General features: G+C 28.4%; 1 protein-coding gene across 1 annotated transcript in view; it reads right to left on the bottom strand.

The window, feature by feature from the left end:
- LOC100202382 (alpha-mannosidase 2) overlaps positions 1–20,654 on the bottom strand; it is an 82,402-nt gene that overhangs the window by 35,074 nt on the left and 26,674 nt on the right. The window lies entirely within an intron of this gene.

The following is a 20,654-nucleotide window of genomic DNA, read 5'->3' as shown; positions in this document are numbered from 1 at the left end:
TCAAAATCCTAAGTCAATGCATGTACAATAGAAACCCTGTGCCTGGATGAAAGTGAACCTCTATGAAAACACTCAAATGAACGCTTTATGTCAATCTTTTACGTATATATATATATATATATATATATATATATATATATATATATATATATATATATATATATATATATATATATATATATATATATATATATTAGTTATAAAAATTATAAAAATTATAAAAATGAAAAACATATGTTGAAAAAACTTTGAGAAATAGCCCTTTTATTTTCAGATTTTTATTTCCTGTAATTTATTGTTAAAGGCCTCAATAACAGCACATTTTTAACCCTAAAAGATACAAAATAAGCTATTACTTATTAATTTGATATGTATATATATATATATATATATATATATATATATATACACACACACATATATATATATATTTATATATATATATATATATATATATATATATATATATATATATATATATATATATGTATATGTATATGTATATGTATATGTATATGTATATATATATATACACATATATACATACATATATATATGTATATGTATATATATGTATATATATATACACATACATATATATATATATATATATATATATATATATATATATATATATATATATATATATATATATATATACGTACAAATATATATATACAAATATATATATGTATATATATATGTATATGTATATATATATGTAAATGTATATATATATATATATACACACACATATATATATATACATATATATATATATATATATATATATATCAATTAAAATCTGTCTCTGTCTATGTGGGTGTGTGTGTGTGTGTGTGTGTGTGTGTGTGTATATATATATATATATATATATATATATATATATATATATATATATATATATATATATATATGTATATATATATATATATATATATATATATCAATTGAAATCTTTATTAAACAATTAAATATATAAAGTATTATTAGGTTAGTAAATATACTATAACTAAAAAATCAAACATAATTTAAACATAAATTAATTACAATGCCTCCGAAATCTAACGATAAAAACCAAGCACAAATTTGTGCAATTTGCTTTTGCACAAGGGGGAAAAAAGCAAAACAGAAAAGTTACTAATACACAAGAGGTTGAACTGAAAGCTCATTCGGTGTCAAGCTATTCACTTCAAGATCCAAGGTTCCGATCTGGGCTTCGTATTGACTGCAGATTGGACTTACAAAAGATAAAAAAATGGAGGTTCTAACAATAGCAAAAAGCTACAATCCAGAGCTAAAAACTATAACAAAGTATTTATATATAAAATCGTAACTTTTATTCTTTAATATTTACCTAATTAATTTTTATAGAAAACCTATGTTTAGAAAATTAATACTTTTAAAGGATTTTGCATAGAAGGGGTAATTATTTTGTGGACATTTTTTTAACTTTTATTGTTTTAGTGCAGTTTAGGTTTAGGAATATAAGGAGTAGCTGGAGAAGTTAAAGTAGGTTGAGGAGTAGGAATAGGAGAAGATATATGTTAGGAGGAGGAGTGTATGTTGTTTATTTTGTGAAGGACTTTTAATGTAATGTTACAATTGGTTGTAAAAGTAACATTTAAAATTGTGCATCAATTAAATTACAAAAAAATATATAACATTCTGGGAATAATATGGTATGTCAGAGTTAACAACTATTTATAAATTTAATCAACACAAATATCCCCCTCCCTATTTTCATTAATTTAATTAGACAAATTTTTAGCTTTTCTATAAAAATAAACTACTTTTTAACATTTATCTGTTTTCATCAGGTCTATGGAAAGATGTAAGGGCAGCATTTGTAAAATTGCTAGCTTGAATGGTCTTCAGTGGAAATTATTTGTCAACAAACAGAAGTCTAAATCTAACAATTCAAGATTGTTTCCTACACGCATCTGCTCACACTTCTTTGCCAGTATCTGCAGGGAATCAAACCACTCTAAAGATAAGTGTAAACTAAGATTGGAAAAATTAGCCAACATTACAAACCTAATTGATCCCAAACTGGCTGAACAAATCAGCTATAAAACTATAAAATCAAAGGAAAGATCAGGCAATTCAGTCATCTCCATTATGTCTCTAAATAGTAAAAAAATTTTGATGTTATTGATGGAAGAGAACAACGAAATAATATTTGAGGGATTTCTGACTGCAGAGAATGTCTCATAATACAACGAGAAGCTAGGCTGACTGATTGTTAAGGCATTTAACACCAAGAACACTAAGGAAACATAGACAAAGAACTTAATCTAGTTTTAAGCGCTATCAAGAAAAGGCAAAGTGGCAATTTAAAAAGCATCCTTAAGTGAAAGGAGTTGCACGCCCCAGAAAAACCAAGTCAATGGATAATTCAAATTTCTTGAATCCACCACAAAAGAATGGAGAGAGAGAACCGATGTAATTGTTAATGTTAAAGATTGGTTCAAGGTGAATGGTTGTGCAAAGAGGATGAGAACTTGTATAAACTGCATATTGAGAGCAAAGGCCTGGTTGAGTATTCTACTGGTAAACCTGCTAGTGCCAAGACCATCCACCCACCTAAGCGAAAGAAGGTAATCAAAGCAACATTTTCCACAGTTGCCAGCTCAGCACCACCTGATTGGTCTGAAAGTAGTATGGATTCCAACTCATCCGAAAACAGCAAAGACACTTCTTAAAATGATGAGATTGCAGCATCAACAAGCAAAAGGAACCATAACCCAATAAGCATTGCAAGCACCTAGCTACAATCTCGAAGCTGTCTTCCCACAAGGCAGTAAAGGTGTGCCCCCAGCTTTCTGGTGAGGGCATTTAAATCCCAACTCCATGCCAAGACCTGCTCAGGTGAAGAAACACTTGGTGAGCATACTTCAACTAGAGAAATGGAGCATACACTTTGGCGGCAAACAGATTGATGGCTTTGAATATCAGGCGGTAGTCCTCAAGAATGAAGCAAAAGAAACTAAGTTGACAGTGCTTAAATTGAAGATGGGAAAATTCAAACAATTAAAGAAGGACTTTACAATGTGTTAAAAGAATTAAACCTGTGGAGATCAATTGTGATGATTGTTGCACTGACTGTGTAAAACTTATTTATGCAGTACTGAAGGACTATCCAAAAGTTCTCAGATGCTTGCAAAACCACTGGAAAACATGAATCTCCAATCAACATTGCCTAAAGCAATCAGTTCTATGAGCGAGCAATCAAAGTTTTGCAAGACCTGTATGACTCCTGCCACAACAAAGGTAACCTCCCACTAAGAACTATCCTGTCCAATGGCATTATCGTAAATAATTGACTTTCTTGTGTGTTTGATGACCATATAAAATATTGCATAGATAAGACTCTGAAATTTGTGTTCAATTTTGTAACTGCTTGGGACCTCAAAAATTTGGCAAAAACTGATAAGTAAAAAATTTTAAATCATTTGCGATTTTACAAATAATTCACAAAATGTGTGTGAAATTTTTTTATCAAATCACCTTGAAAGTAACACTTTGAGTTATCATTAATGAAAGCTCATTAAATTAAGAAACAGGGAAATGAGGTTGTAAAAAAGTCATCACCCTAATATACACTCACTGCATGTATAGATAGATTAATTGCTGTATAGATAGATAAATTAGTGTATAGATAGATAAATTAGATAAACTAATTTATCTATCTATACACTGCATGTATAGATAGATAAATTAGTTGCTTTATGTACAAAGGGTATATATATATATATATATATATATATATATATATATATATATATATATATATATATATATATATATATATATATATTTATATATATATATATATATTTTTTCTATACAAAGTTTGCAATAATACCAAAATTTTTACACGAAATTGTTATTATTTTTGGAAAGTTTATAAAATTTTGCTTCATTTGAGTACCAGGTTGATCTATTTTTGGAGAACTTTTTTTTTATATTGATCATTATTAGACACTTAATGGAGCTTAAATTGGGCTTAAACTATTCATAAAAAACACTAATTTATAACTTTTTATCTAAGGGTTACAAAATATACGCTGCATCATAATCATACCCTGTATGAGGGTTACAAAAATAGACTTCTGCCGCAAAGGAGTGCTTCTACATCGACTGAGGTTTTTGCTTCTACATCGACTGAGGTTTTTTCATGGGACAGCAATCTGTTCTTTTATTATTCATCATTTTTTTCTTCTTTTTTTGAAAAATTAAAGCGCACATTTTTACATTAAGAGCACAAAAATGATATTAGGAAATTGTGTCCTTAAATATGGATTGAATATAGTATAATATATATATGGGCATTTCCACGGTGGAAAATGAAAAAGTAGTCAAATTTTATTCTTTTTTTCGTCAACTTTTAGCAAATGAATATTTATATAGATACATGAAAGTTTATTTAAAATATACCTTTAGTGCTAAAATTAATTTAAGTAAGTCATTTTTATGCTTCCGAAAGTTGCGTTTTTTCTCATTGTCGCATGATAAAAAAAGTATTATTGTAAAATATATTCTTAACCATGAATTTATTTGCATAATTGGAATTAATTTAGAGTGAAAATGGAGCTAACATGTTTAAATAGTTGTTGGCCAGATTTTATGCTTTATAAAATATATATATTTCAAGAAAATAACAAAAGTTTTGTTTTTTTCAAAATTTAGTTTAAAAACTTAAACTTTTTGATAATATATGCAAAAGAATATTAAATGTTATGTTTTTACATTTAAAGTTTTGCATAACGATGCTTGGTTAAAGCACATTTTTATTTTGAATTTGTGTAACGTAAGTTAACACTACATGCATTTACTTAAGTTGTGGTTCTAACTAAAACATTTTATATTTAGAGAATTTAGAAAAAAATCTTCTTTTTTTTTTTTTAATGTTAATTAAAATTATTTATATTATTTTACTTATCATATTTATTTGTTTTATATATTATATTTATTTGTTTATGTATTCTTATTTTGGTTGACATAAAAATATTCATATATAAATAAAAATAAAATTTAAATAAATATTTTTATTTAGACATTAAAAAAAAAAATTTATTTGCTAATCTCTTAAATATAAAAACATAAACCTGTTATGACCTTTTCTATTTTTGTTTTAGTAAAACAAATCGTTTGTAAATGCAATTAAGGGGGGTCATCCATAAAAAACGTCACCGCTTTACTGATTCGCAGAAATCTGACCTAAAAGATAAGCTTTTGCCTTGTTTTATGTGTAACATAAGTTAAGTGGCATTTTCATTAATAAGTTCGCTCTCTTTTGGCCAGACTTTAAATTTTTTAGCTTATTTTATTCTTTAGACTAACAGCTTTCATACAAAATAGCTAAAAGTTTCATTTACAGTTTAAATAGGCAAATATTTAATAAAGTTGTTGTGTGTGCAACGTAAGTTAAAAATGGAACTGCCCACATATATATATACATACATATATATATATATATATATATATCAGAGGCGGAGTGAATTTTACATTTGTCCGGCCCACATTAAAAAAAAAGAAAGTATAGAAATGGGTTAAAAATTGATAAAACCTGAGAAAATATTTGAATTCTAATTAGATAAATTTTTTTCAACTCCTCCCTTTCTTTTCTTGCATTCACTCATTTTGAAATTTTTGACCAACCTGGTTAAGGTTGACCCACCGGCCCAAATTTATACTGGCCCACCAGGAATTCTCCTGGTGCACCCTGGGGCCAGTCCGCCACTGATATATATATACATATATATATATATATATATATATATATATATATATATATATATATATATATATATATATATATATATAGAGAGAGAGAGAGAGAGAGAGATCAGGCCTTACTTTTAATAAAAAATGCTTAATGCATTAGCTTAATGCGATATTTGACGTCATAAAATTATCTTTATTTTTTTATTTTTTAAAGAAAGATTCTTTAAATGAACTTTTTTAAATTGTTGCAATATTATTGATTACCGCAAAACGAGTTAAATTTTTTTTTAAACATCTTCGCTTCCAACAAAGCTGCAAGCAGCCACTAATTAAAGTTGGAAGTTACTGAAAGAGAAAAGATGAAGATTGTAGAGCAAGATAACGATTGACAGACGACTTAAAAGATTGCAAATTATATGAGTCAGGAAAGCAAGATGAAGGAAGCAAATTCCAAAAAGCTGATTTTTGAGGAAAAAAACTAGACGAATAAGCATTTTTGGAGCACATAGGAACAGTCACAGAAAAAGGATGACACTTAATTTAATGACGAGTAACACGAGAATGAATTTTTTTTTTTTTTTTTTTTAAACATCTTCGCTTCCAACAAAGCTGCAAGCAGCCACTAATTAAAGTTGGAAGTTACTGAAAGAGAAAAGATGAAGATTGTAGAGCAAGGTAACGATTGACCGACAACTTAAAAGATTGCAAATTATATGAATCAGGAAAGCAAGATGAAGGAAGCGAATTCCAAAGAACTGATGTTCGAGGAAAAAAACTAGACGAATAAGCGTTTTTGGAGCACTTAGGAACAGTCACAGAAAAAAGATGACACTTGATTGAATGACGAGTAACACGAGAATGAATTATAGTAGATGGCACAAGAGACGCTAGCTCTTTAGAGCAGTGCCCATTATAGTATTTGTAGAAAAGAGAAAGAGAAGCAACATTACGACGATGTGATAATGGTTGGAGGTTGGCTGCAAGAGCAGGTCCAACAATGTTTACAATGCGTTTTTGCACCTTGTCTAAAAGAGAAAGGGCATCATTAGAAGATCCGCCCCAGAAATGGCAACAGTATTCCATACAAGGCCAAATTTGATATTTATAGAGATAGAGAATAGAATCCGAAGTAAGAAAGTGACGAGCTCGATAAAGAGATGCAACCTTAGCAGATGCTAATTTTGCAACTGATTTGATATATGGTTTCCAAGAAAGATTGGAAGTAAGAGTTAATCCTAGAAGATGAAGAGTAGGTGACTCATCGAGTACATCACCGTTCATAAATATAGGAAGATCTAAGATATTGCGATAACGATTGGCTGAAAAAAATTGAGTTTTATCTGAATTAAAGTTCACCAGCCACTGTGAGCCCCATGCTGTAGCAGAAGTGAGATCCTTTTCAAGCTCAAATGCCCCCTCCAAGCAATCAGAGGGTGATGGTTTCTTATCACGACAAGAATAAATGGTAGTATCATCAGCGAACAATGCCACCTTAGATGTGAGAATATCTGGAAGATCATTAATGTAAATTAAAAAGAGTATAGGGCCAAGGATAGAACCTTGAGGAACCCCTGAAGTTACAGAATAAGAAGAAGAGTGCTGTCCATCGTGGACAACTTTTATGCTACAATAGGAAAGGAAGGTTCAATGATCTTAAAGATGTTGCCTGATACACCATAAGAAGAAAAAATATGGAGAAGACCAGCATGCCAAACGTTATCAAAAGCTTTTGAAATATCAAGAGCGATGGCCTTAACCTCTCCACCTTTATCTAATGCACGATAAAACCTGTCAATTATTACTGTTAACAAATCAGCTGTAGAACGAGAAGATCGAAATCCATATTGATGGTCAGAAAGTAAGTTATTGGATTCAAGATGAGAAATTAAGTGTTTGTTAATTAAAGATTCAAAAACCTTGCTTATGGTAGGAAGAAGACTTATGGGACGGTAGTTAGACGAATCGGATCGCTCTCCAGAATTTTTGAAGATAGGGATAACAGATGCCGCTTTCCAGCAGGCTGGAAAGCAAGACTCTGATAAGCACTTGTTGAATAGTTTTGAGAGTATAGACGACAGCTCCGGAGAACACTTCTGCAAGACATTAACAGGTATGTTGTCCTGGCCACAAGCTGTAGAAGAGTCTAGGAAGGAAATCACTTTAGATACAGATGCTGGAGTGATATGAATGTCAAGCAATGGATCAACCTGTTTGTTGGCAATATCAGGTAGAACGCAACTAGTGGAATCAAGAGATGATACTGATGAAAAGTTTTTAGCAAACAATTCAGCTTTGTCTTTAGGTGAGGTGACAAAATCTAAACCATACAAGAGAAGTTGAATTATAGATTTGCCGAAGTTATGTAAGAAGCACATTTGTCGACAGGAAGACGAAAGATTTCTACCCAAGGGCCATCACGAAGAAAATCACGGAAAGAATCCCAGTCAGCTTTACTGTAGTTGTAATAGGTACGATAATAGGGGGATTCAGGTGATGAAGAAGAATGAGATATTAGTTTTAGAGAGATCAAACTGTGATCAGAAGAACCTAAGGTTGAATGTGGAGAAACTGAGCACTCACTAGGATCAGAAACAAGACATAAGTCGAGTAGAGAAGGTAAATGATTCAAGTTGTCTGGAAAGCGAGTTAGAAAGTTGACTATTTGAGTTAGGGATTGAGATAGGCAAAAGTTGTGGGCTTAAATGCCTGCCGAATCACTGACACTAGAGCCAAGCCATTCAGAGTGGTGAGCATTAAAGTCACCAACAACAACTATATTAGCTGATGGATAAGGAGAGAGGGCTTGGTCAATATGATCAGAAATAACGTCAAAAAGTGTGCAGTCTTGAGATGAAGGAGAGCGATATAGAACAAAGAGAAAGGCAATAGAGTGAAGTGGTGCTAAACGAAAGCACATAAAAGAATAGTCTGTGGATTCAAACCTAGTTTCACGACAAACAGGTGAATTCTTACGAATGTAAATGCCCAGGCCAAGCATGTGACTATTGGAGTCTTTACGAATTAGAGGAAGATAACCATCAACACTAAGATCACAAAATGAGACAGCTGAACTCAAATTAGTCTCACAAAGAGCAAATAGGTCTGGTGAACTTTGCAAGAGATAAGACTCAACAGAAGAAAAGTTACTTCGAAGACCACGAATATTAGTAAATGATAGGTTTAGAGAACTTGGTGATGATGATGGTTTTTGGTGTTTTATAGTTTTTTGTACTTTATTCATTTTTAAATTAGATTGAAGAACTTGACTCAAAGCATAAATAGTACTCAGAACACTGTTTAATAGCCCAAGCAATTGCCTCATTACTACTAATAAACCCTAAGCCGTAACAAAGGGCTCCAAATGTGGCCTCTGCAATGCACATTAAAAATACAAACAGGGACACCATCCATCCGCAACTTGGCACTGTTAAATTCTTTGATATTTTTCAGCTGTTGATGGAATCAGCCTCTCTGAGAGCTACCACAGAGTTCGGGAAACCTGACTACCAGCCGGCCTCAGAACCATAAAACTGAGTTTTAGAGCTGTACCCTCATTAAGAGATAATAGAATGAGTTGCCTAGTCATAAAAACAGATACACAAGCAAAACCCGTGCATTGAGTCAAGAAGATCCAGCATTCAACATCCTAAACTGGAAACAATGTATTAAAATACATCTGCGCCAGCCTAATAGATGAAGAAGGGGTGCGAGGCTGGTCAACAGATAGAAACTGTTTACCCCTTAAGTCTTTGCCTAGGAGGCCTTCTACAAGACAGTAGCTGGGTGCATTTAACATCTGCCCAAGATGAGTATTTTTATCGAGACACCATCTCTAGCCTTTACTCAACCAAGAGCCCCAAGGCAGTGGTGTTTTAAATTGGAGTTAGCATCTCCTAGCCTTTGCCTAAAAAGACGTATCCTACAAGGCAGCAGGACATGAAGCAGATTGTACTGGGTTACATGTTACCAGTAGCAGGATAACCTGATCTGACAGGATAACCTGATGGTTTAATTACTTTATTTATTAAAAGTTTATTAGTTTATTATTAAAATTATATTGCTTTATATATCGTTTATTAAAAAATAATTGCTGCAATTTAATTTGCGTTATTAAAAAAAAATTTACTTTATGTTTTGTGCAAATTTTTGATGCAGCCATTTATTTAAAATTTAATTTTGAGTAAAAAAAAAGTTTAGGAAGGAAAACTGAAAAAACAATTGCAATAAAAATTAGCTGATTTTTTTTTGAAGAACAAATAAAATTTAAATATTGAACAATATTTAGTAATATTTTTAAATAGATGTGACAGTTAAGTTAAACCCAAGCATTAACTAAAACTTTTATAAACTTAAATATATTTTTAAAATCAAAATTAAATTATATATTTTTAAAATCTAAATTAATTTTTTTTTTTTAATCAGAATAAAATTATATATTTTTTAGGGTTCATCATCAAAATTTCAAATTTTGAAAATTTTGATTAAAATGGTACTGAAATACTTCTTTTTTTTTCAAAATCTACAAAAACTTATAAAAATAGTTGAACTAGCCAAATTAATTTCAGAAATAAAGAAGGAATTTCTAAAAAGAAATTTCGAAAAGTGAAATTAATTTCAAAAGAAAAATAATAATTTCGAAATGTGCAATAAATTTTGAAAAAAACGAAACAATATTTGATAAGCTAAATTAATTTCGAAAATAAAATTAGATTTCAAAAAGTTTAATTAACTTCATGAAGAAAAGAAAAAGAATTTTGGAAAGTTAAATTTATTCCAAAAAGTCATTTTAATACCTTATATTTTATTTGCATGATAACATTAAAATAATCGGGGGCCTAAATAATTTACCACGGGGAGTTTCGGGAGGTAGACCTTTTATTATATATATATATATATATATATATATATATATATATATATATATATATATATATATATATATATATATATATATATATATGTATATATGGCAAAATAATATTATTTTGGTAAATTTAATTCGGTGCCAGTATGTTTAGTATGTAATGAATCCTTTTTAGTGTGCAAAGAATATAATTTAAGGAGGCACCATGACTCAAAACATCAAAAAAAACTTAACCAGTTTCTCGACAAATTAGGGAAAAAAGCAAAAAAAAATTTATAATTAGTTTGTTTGACAACAAGATTTAAATTGTCAACGCCACTGTTTGCAAATACAACTATTTTAGTTAAAAACAAAAGACGAAAGCCAATCAACTTAATTGAACTAGTAACAGACAAATCATGTTGTAATTTAATTGAAAACAATGATAAACTTGAAAAAGGAATAAATGATTACAGTCTGCAATACTTTCAGAGCTATGAAAAGAGTGCTATAGAATTTTTCCAAACTAATCAAAAATTGTTCCCAGTTTTGACACAAATTGCGCAGGTAATATTTTCAGTTCCAGCAACATCGGTGCTATCAGAATGTATTTAGTTCAATTGGTTTAATAGATATGGAGCTACAGAACCAAAAAAAAAAAAAAAAAGAAAAAAAAAAAAAAAAATTTAAAAATAGGCAATATCTTAACAGTAAATGCTACTGTTGCAAGCTATGAAATTAGTTTCTTTAGTTACAAATTCTAAACCATTCAGTGACAGGGAAAGATTACTTAAATTAAAATTATTCATATCCCTTCCCTCCTCAATACATTTTTTGTGCATTTAGTCAGAAAAATTCACCCTTTTAAAGAAGTCGGCAAATGTAGACTTTTTAGACCAGTCAATTGTCGAATTTCAAAAAACAAGGACCTTATTTTTTACTTAGCAAAAAATTTTAATTGCACCCCACCATGTGACACCTACTAGCGCCTGCCCTGGTGGTAGCTTAATGATTGAGTACTGGTGTTTTTTCCTGACTGGAAAAGAAAATAAAGACTGAAAGAAAACAACTTGTCATTAATTAAGCTGTTTGTAAAAAAGTTCATCATCTAAACAAAATGAATACAAGTGTTTTAAGTTACTAAGAATTATAAGTGAAAACAAATTTCAGTTCAATTTGAACTCTTTTAACAAAACGTTTGATAAAGAAATATTTTTTATTATTTGTTTTCTTTAATAAAAACTAACTGCTTCAATAAGCTCAGCGCAAGCTGGTTCCGTAGCTCCATATCTATTAAACCGATTGAACTAAATACATTCTGATGGCACCAATGTTGCTGGAACTGAAAATATTACCTGCGCAATTTGTGTCAAAACTGGGAACAATTTTTGATTAGTTTGGAAAAATTCTATAGCACTCTTTTCATAGCTCTGAAAGTATTGCAGACTGTAATCATTTATTCCTTTTTCAAGTTTATCATTGTTTTCAATTAAATTACAACATGATTTATCTGTTACTAGTTCAATTAAATTGATCGGCTTTCGTCTTTTGTTGTTAACTAAAATAGTTGTATTTGCAAACAGTGGCGTTGACAATTGCCGAAATATTTTTATGGTATTGTCAGTTGAGCTGTTTGATGAATTTAAAGTGTTATTTAAACAATTTGTTTCAATTGTTATATTGATTTCTTCGAATTCTTTTTGATGCATTTCATAAAATGTTTTTATAAACATTTTTGCCTTTGTAATGCATTCATATCTATCGATATCATTTTTGATAAACTCAAATTTACAAAATTTGAAATCAAGAAAAGTAGCTGCTAGGAAAAAATCATTAGCAAAAATGTATTTAAAACGCCCTTTTAGAGACCTTAATAATTCCTTTTGGAAAGTCTTAACTAGTTCTGTAAAAATGGTTTGCAATTCAAGTATTCCATTCAGTAGAGAATACAATGTTGGAAACAAAAATGTTACTGTAACATATTTCTTTCCACTAAAAAGTTTTGTTAGCTCTTTAATTGGGTGTAACAAATCACATAAATCCTCCAGCACCTTAAATTCATAAGCTGTGGGAAGATAGTCTTTTATATTTTGGTATTTGAAGCTTATCATATCCAATACAGTTTTATTAGTTAATATAGATTCAATCTATTAAATTGGCTATTCCAGCGAAAAGCTATATCCTCTACTAACTTTATTTTAGTTTCATATCGAAGTGTTTCTTGAACTTCTCTTGAATTTCTTTAACTTCACTTTCCGTAATTTCTTTATTAATTAATTTTCCATTACCGTCGTAATCTTTTACTTCGCAACGCTTTGACCCATTTTTATTTTTTAACTTTTATTTCTCTCGTGTTTAGAAGATTGTTAACCACAAGATTTAAACGATGACCAGCACATGGAATCTTAAGAACATTATCATCAAATTTATTTACTGCAGAGAAAATGTTTGCACGTACTATCGAAATCTGATCAGTACCAACAATAAAGTTCACCAATAGCTTGTTTAACTTTTTATGACCAGTCTCTTCAAAACCATTTTCATTACCACTCTCAATATCGGATATATCGTCATTGTTGAGTAAAATTGTTGATTTTTTAGATATTTTTGAATTAATGCAATGATCAATTGATAGATGGGATTCCATTGAACTGGTCGAACTGTTGTAAGCTAGAATCTTATAACGTATGCTGCATTTTGTTTGATTCTTTTGGCCTATTTCAAGATATGTACAAATGAAGCGTTTTTTTATTCTTTTTTTAATAACAGATTTATTTGTTTTTGACATGTTTATTCAAATTAAAAAGCAAGTAGTTTTTTTACTTGTACGCATACAAGAAATATTATTAAATTAGTAACTTATGTTTTTAGTAAATTTGTAACACATGTTACTTCACTTAGGTTACCGGGCAATTAAGGAGATTTTTATAACTTTAGTTATATTTTAGAGTTATGTAACAAAAAGATTGCAAAGGTATAAATATAATAGTTTGAAATCGTTGTAAATCTCATCTAAATAACCACTAGAGATTAATTAGCCGTTTATGTTGCAACAGTGATTTTATATACGTGCGTTAGAAGCTAAAGGGAATTGCATATTGTAACTTTTAAATATCATAGTTATATCATTTAGGAAATTAGATATATTGAAATTAGTCGACTAGTTGAAATTAGTCGACTTTGAAAAATCTAATAGTCGATCTAATCGACTTTTAATTTTCTACTAATCGACTAAAAGTCGATTTAGTCAAATAATAGTACTTATACATGTATTTCTAATATCTTTTTGTTTGATTGAACATTATAAATCTTTTTAATTTTATTTTGTTAACAAAAGCAAATATGACTGTTGAATAGAATGTAGTTTTTTCAGAGCTGGAATAAAATATTTACCCCCACCCCCCTTCCTTTCATATTAAATAAAAAATTATAATATAGTATCTCCCTCCATCACAATGATCTCTCTCCTAATCCGGCACTAAGTTTTTTGTTTATTCTCTTGAAGTTCTATTAAGGGTTTAAGGATTTCAGCAACTTCCAAAAAATTACTTTTAGTTATTGGTACTGGTATCTGCGGTAACTTGAGAACAACTAAAAGTAACTCAAGAATAACTTATAATATACTGAAAGTAGCTTTATAACGTCTTCCGGTAATTATGCATGGTAACAAGAATAATATTCCAGCTAAGTTAACAATGCGTAATGTTAACAGTAACTTGCCGAATCTTAGTTCTAACATAGTATTTAAACAATAATATACAAACAACCAGGCCTAAAAAGAGGTTGGGAAAGATTCATTGGGTGTGTGTTTGTACAAATAATATTATTTTCATCTTACACTATTTTTGTATACTTTTTCTCTATTTTTACTATATTAACATATTTTTTCATTTCTTTAGTATTTTTATAAATAATAAATAATCAAAATTACAAATTTCTTTTTTCAATATCCCACTTAATTTAAATCCAAAATATTGTTAGTTAGCTTCTATATTTCTGGGGTTAGGATTATTTAAAGAGGGCTCGCCAAAAAAGGTTTTTCCGCAAGCTTTTTGGCATCTGCCTTTTAATGGTCTAAAGATTTTTCTTGACAGCCCTGCATTATTAAACAACCTCATAACATAGGACAATAATTATTATACTTAAAAAAATTTATTATTATGTTGTTGTTTTTTTTTGCAGTTTTGCATGTGATTATTAAAAATATTTGCATACAATGTCGATCTGATATGCAGTGCCAATCTGTTCCGTTCTTTAACTAGGGCTCTAAGGATATTTATATTGTGTGACCCTTCATACCTAAATAGTTTATTTTAAAACTTATATTTACTTTTATTTTACTATTTTAGACTTATATTTATTTTATATATATCAAGAAATCAAAGGGACTTTTTCACAATTTTGAATCATTGGGACCTAGCAAAATTTATCCTGCATGGCGTTCATATTGCTTTATTTCATTAATATTTAATTTATATAATTTAAAAATATATAAAACAAACATAAATTACCTGATTTCTTTTATTAATTCCCCCTCCCCCCCCCCACCTCCTAACATTTCTACTAAATGGACTTTTAGTCGACTTAGTTGATTTCAAAAAAGTGTTTGTCGTTCAAAATATAATTTCAAAAATTTCAATATAAGTTCAAAAGTTGACTTTAGTTGACTTTTGAAAATATATTAGTCGATTTAGTTAATAGTCGAACTTTTTAATAGTCGTAACAACAGTAGTTTAAACTATATTTTAACCACATTTTAGTTTTAAATTTAATTTTGAATTAGAAGTTCAAATTTTTCCTATTCAATATTGAATGAAGATGCTTTTAAGCATCTTCATTCAATAATTAATAAGTAAAAATTTGAATAAGTAAATAAGTAAAAAATTCTACGTTCAAAATTTACAATTTAAATTGTAAACAAAAACACTTAAGTAGCTTTTGCTGTAGGTAGGTTTTATTCACTTTGAGAGGGCTAATATTTTATATGAAACATTTCACCGTGTAGATGTAAGGGGTTATTTGCAAAATAATGTCACGCAAAAAACTTTTCAGATCCCCCTCCTCTCTTTTCCACAAAATGTCACAAAATATCAACCCCCTATCCTGAGGGTTCTAACCTCTGCAAAAGAACCTTTGGGGTTCTAACCCCTGCAAAAATATTTCAAAGCAAATTTTAGAATTTCGAAAAAGAAAAATTGTTTCGGTATTACTTTCAGAATTTCAAAATCACAATGTATTAGGGTGGTCCTTAAAACAACTTTTTTTCAAAATATCTGTTCTTTATGATTAAATAACACTAGATTTAAAAGTTTTTTTGAATAAAAAATATTTTTAGTGGTGCCCTAAGACCCTTGGAGATTTAATGGGTCCCTAATATTATTAAGAAAAAAGTTTTTCCAATGACTTCTTGAATCTCAAAAGAAGCAAAATTAAAATATAAAATAAAAAATAAAAACTTACTAACAAAAATAATCATTATTTCATAAAAAAAAGAAAGTTTAGATTTTAGTGAACAGAAAATGTTGTTTTTTAACTAAAAACAAAAAATAGGGAATTTAATAAGATTTTTTGATTATAATTTTTTTTCAATAATTTAAAGTGATGTTTTTTTATAAAATGATGATTATTTTAAAAACTTTTATATAATTTCTCTTCTTTTGAGACCCAACATGATATACTTTTGAAGAACTATTTTTTTTATAATTATAGGGACCCATCTGATGTTCAAGGGTCTTGGGGCACCACTGAAATTTTTTTTTTACAAAAATTTTTTAATTCTAGTATTTTTTTAGAACACATTTAAAATATAGAACACATTTAGAGGGTAAGAGCAGACATTTAAAAAAAAATTGTTTTAAGGACCACTCTAATATATATATGTATATACATACATACATACATACATACATACATACATACATACATACATACATACACACACACACACACACAAACACACACACACATCTATATATATATATATATATATATATATATATATATATATATATATATATATATATATATATATATATATATATATATATATATATATATATATATATATATATATATATATATATATATATATATATATATATATATATACAGTAGAGTATTTAAGTAACAAAATGTTATCTTATTTTACATTAATTTATATGTCATCTTCACATATGTGCTAAAAAATATACTTCAATAACTCATTGCTTTTACAATTGGGTTAGAGGGAACTAAATGCTTGGTATAGCTTGTTTACAGACTCTGCTCCAAGTGATTTTTTGCAAAACATTTAATGTTAGTTTTAATATTTTTTTAAATATTTCTTCAATAAAATTTTTTAAATGTTTATAAATGTTTCTTCAATATACGTTTTTAAATGTCTTTAAATGTTTCTTTAATATATGTTTTAAAAAGTTTTACGCAAAACATTCAATGTAAGTTTTAATATTATTGTAAATGTTTCTTCAATATAAGTTTTAAAAATAGTATTTTTATTTTTGTAATTAATATTTAGAAGCTTTGGTATGTAAGGAGAGAATACTTAAGATCTAGGAATGTTTATAGGTTTCAGACCAGGGCTGTGGAGTAGGAGTTTAAGTCGCGACATTTTTAGCTAAACAAAATCGCAACTCGGACTCCAATAGTAAAACTTTTCAGCATTGCACATGCATGTACAAAATATCTAACCTTCAAAGAACTTTTCATATATTTGGCAAAAAAATTGTTTTTATTTATCGTGCAATATTTTTTACAGAATTCAAAGAATTTTCAAAAATTTTGCTTTGGAGTCAGAGTCATACTCTGAAAATTGGAGTATTTTTTTTACCCATCATAGTCATTTCTGCTCACTTCTGGTGAATGACTGAGGTCATCAGACAAAGAATGAACTACCAGCTACTTATATGCCAGTTACCAGTTAGTTACCAGCTCTTATAAGAAATAAAATATCCTTTTAAGTGTCTTTCGATGAATTTGATGGCTTTTTCTGCACCTTAATGATCGACTGATTTAAACTTCCTTTTTAAAATTTACCAAATTAAAGAAATGCAGGTTGTTAGCTGAAGAAGCATCTGCATTTTCAGAACTTGGCATATGGCTTGCAAAACTTAAACATCCTCTCAACATATTCTATCTGTTTGCCATAGTGCTTCATTGAGCTTACCTTAAAGTAGGAGAGAGTTGAAATACTTTTGACTTATTATATAACAATCTTGCATGTCGATTTAAACAAACATACTGAATGCAAAAACCTCTATCAATAAGTCCATCAAAAAACAAAAATAACAAAACATTAAACAGTTCTTAATACTCTTCACAAGAGAAAGTTTTTTTCTCCAAACATTCTATTGCCTATTTCTTTGTTTCAAGTTCTTGCTGAAATAAAAACTACTTTGATCCCGAATACCATACTCTAAGTTCTTTTATATTTTGGCTAAGAATATGAAATTAATCCTTTACCACCTTTACCACCAGTCTTGTTTCTTTATTTTTGTTATTGATCTTTTCTTGTTTAAAAATATATTTTTGTAATACACCTCTATATAATAAAAATTTTCCTAACTTTAAATTATCCAACAAGAAGAAAATCCAACAACTCAATAATTTAAATGAGATGAATACCTGATGCTGTTTAGCTGCTGAATTTTGAATTGGATCAAATAAATTTTTTCCTCCCGATGTAAATACTATCTCTGTCACTTTTATTTTAAATGAGATATTTTCATTGAGGCTTTTGCTAGATTTACCAACCTTCTTTACTATGGGAGCCATCATTTAAAAAGAAACTTAAGTCTAAACAGGGTTAACAACTATATTTTTTGTATATAGAGGTTGCAATATTGCAACTAAATAGATTAAGAAAATATCAAAACTTAAAACTGTAATAGCTTAAACTTATTAGCATTGTGGCAAATATTTAAAAATGAGATTCAAGAGAACTGAAAGACTTAAATGTAACTTCATAATATCAAATTCATCAGAACTAAAGTACCAAAAAAGAATGTTTAACAAGTATTGAACAAAAATAATTAGACTGATTTATGTTATACGACTATGGTGTTTTGTATAAACAGTCGTACCTCACAATTTTTATCAATGGGAAAAAATTGTTTAATAACACCAGTGCATTTTCAAATAAAGCAAATAAATTAAGGTAATTTTTTTATTTGTTACTCTCTAACTTTTTTTAAATAAAAAATTATTTGTAGTTGCAAAGCCGCAATTAGAAGTTTAAGAAATAATCATTTTAAAAACTCAAAAATTTAACATATTTAAAACTTTCTTTTCTCAACATTATGCAAATGTTGAGAAAAGAAAGAAATTTGTTAATATCAAACATTTTTAAAAACGCAATATTAAATTTAATTATTTAATATTTAAAAAAAAATATATATATACATTCCTTTATAGTAATAATAAAAAAGCTGTTAAATAACATTTAACTCGTTTTGTGGTAATTAATATTATTGCAGTAATTTAAAAAAGTTAACGCCTTTAAAAAAATAAAAAAATAAAGATACTTTTATGACGTCAAATATCCCATTAGGCAAATGCATTAAGCACTTTTTATTTAAAACAAGGCCTGCATTTTGTTATTCAAACTTCAAATATTTTTCGGGGATCTAAAAATTGTATTTTTGGTAGTTAACATTTTTAAATCAATACTGACAAAAATCCTCGTTAAAAAAAAAAAAAATTTGAAACAGAACACTTTAAATTATAAACTAAATTTATACTACATTTATTATAACTTAGTATGTACATACATTCATGTACATGTGTGTATATATATATATATATATATATATATATATATATATATATATATATATATATATATATATATATATATATATATATATATATATATATATATATATATATATATATACACATGTACCTGTGGTGTGTCAAAAAAAGTAGGAAACCCCCAAAAATTGAAATCAAACAATATCTACACCTTGCTCATTGATCACAAAATTTTTAATATAGTGCAGTGTAACATAGAAATGGTATGTTGCTAAGTACCACCTATACACAAAGTATATTTAAATTGTTGTGATTAAACCCTTTAATACAACTTATTTGGAATAAATCAGAATTTTGAATAACTAAATTCTGTTTTTTTTCTTTCAGGAACTAAAATACTGTCTATACTGAAACAGAATTTTATTTCACAATCATATCAATTTAAAAAATTTTCTATTGTTCGTGCGGCAACCTTGCAATACCAAAAGTCTTAAAAGCTTCAATGGATGATTGAAAATGCAACTCAAAAAAACCTGATAACAATGTTATTGCAGAAATTGTTGAGAAGAAAGTACAACAACAAAATAAGCTAGTATCTCTACAGTTCGAAAAAGTCTTGTTAAGGATACTAAAGTGTATATAAAACGTTTGATTCTGCATACCATCTAAAAGACAATTTTAGGATGCATATGCAAGGACACCAAGTCTATAATCAGAAAGCAATGGTAATGATGATGATAATGATGACAATGACGATGATGATGATAATGATGGCAACACATTAGGAGAAAATACTTTTTTAGGACTAATTGGTAAGATGTTACCATCTGTTACAGAGATGCCCACATAGGCTTTTAAATGTCTTTAGGGTTAAAAAAAAGTTCAAGAGAAAAAGTTTGCACTAAAGTTTAGGTATCTATGTGGTGGTATTTTTTAAAAACTTTCAAAATTATTTTAGGATGTCCAAAAAAGTATCAAAATTATTAAAGATTTCTAAACTAAAAATTAAAAAATAAAATTGTTTTGTTTCTGGTTACTAAAAATATATTTTGTAGATATCTTTGATGATAACAATAACATAAACAACTATTGTTTTAGAAACTCATTTTTCTGCCAACTATCACAGCTCACGGGCCATGATGACAGGGGGCTGGAAGGGCAATGGACCTCCTCAGAATATTTCATAAAAATCTTTTTTTTTTTACAAAATAAGGTTTTAGTATTACTTTATTAATAGTTTTAGGTTATTTTGATGTATTGTCCCCCTCCAATAAAATGTTACAACGTAGCCCATGCAACTTCTTCTAACTCATTTCATCTGAATTTTTTTCAA

Source organism: Hydra vulgaris, chromosome 03 (genome assembly GCF_038396675.1).
Source record: "Hydra vulgaris chromosome 03, alternate assembly HydraT2T_AEP".
NCBI classification, from domain to species: domain Eukaryota; kingdom Metazoa; phylum Cnidaria; class Hydrozoa; order Anthoathecata; family Hydridae; genus Hydra; species Hydra vulgaris.
Note: the sequence above shows the minus strand (reverse complement) of the source record. Positions and strands in the feature narration are given on the sequence as shown.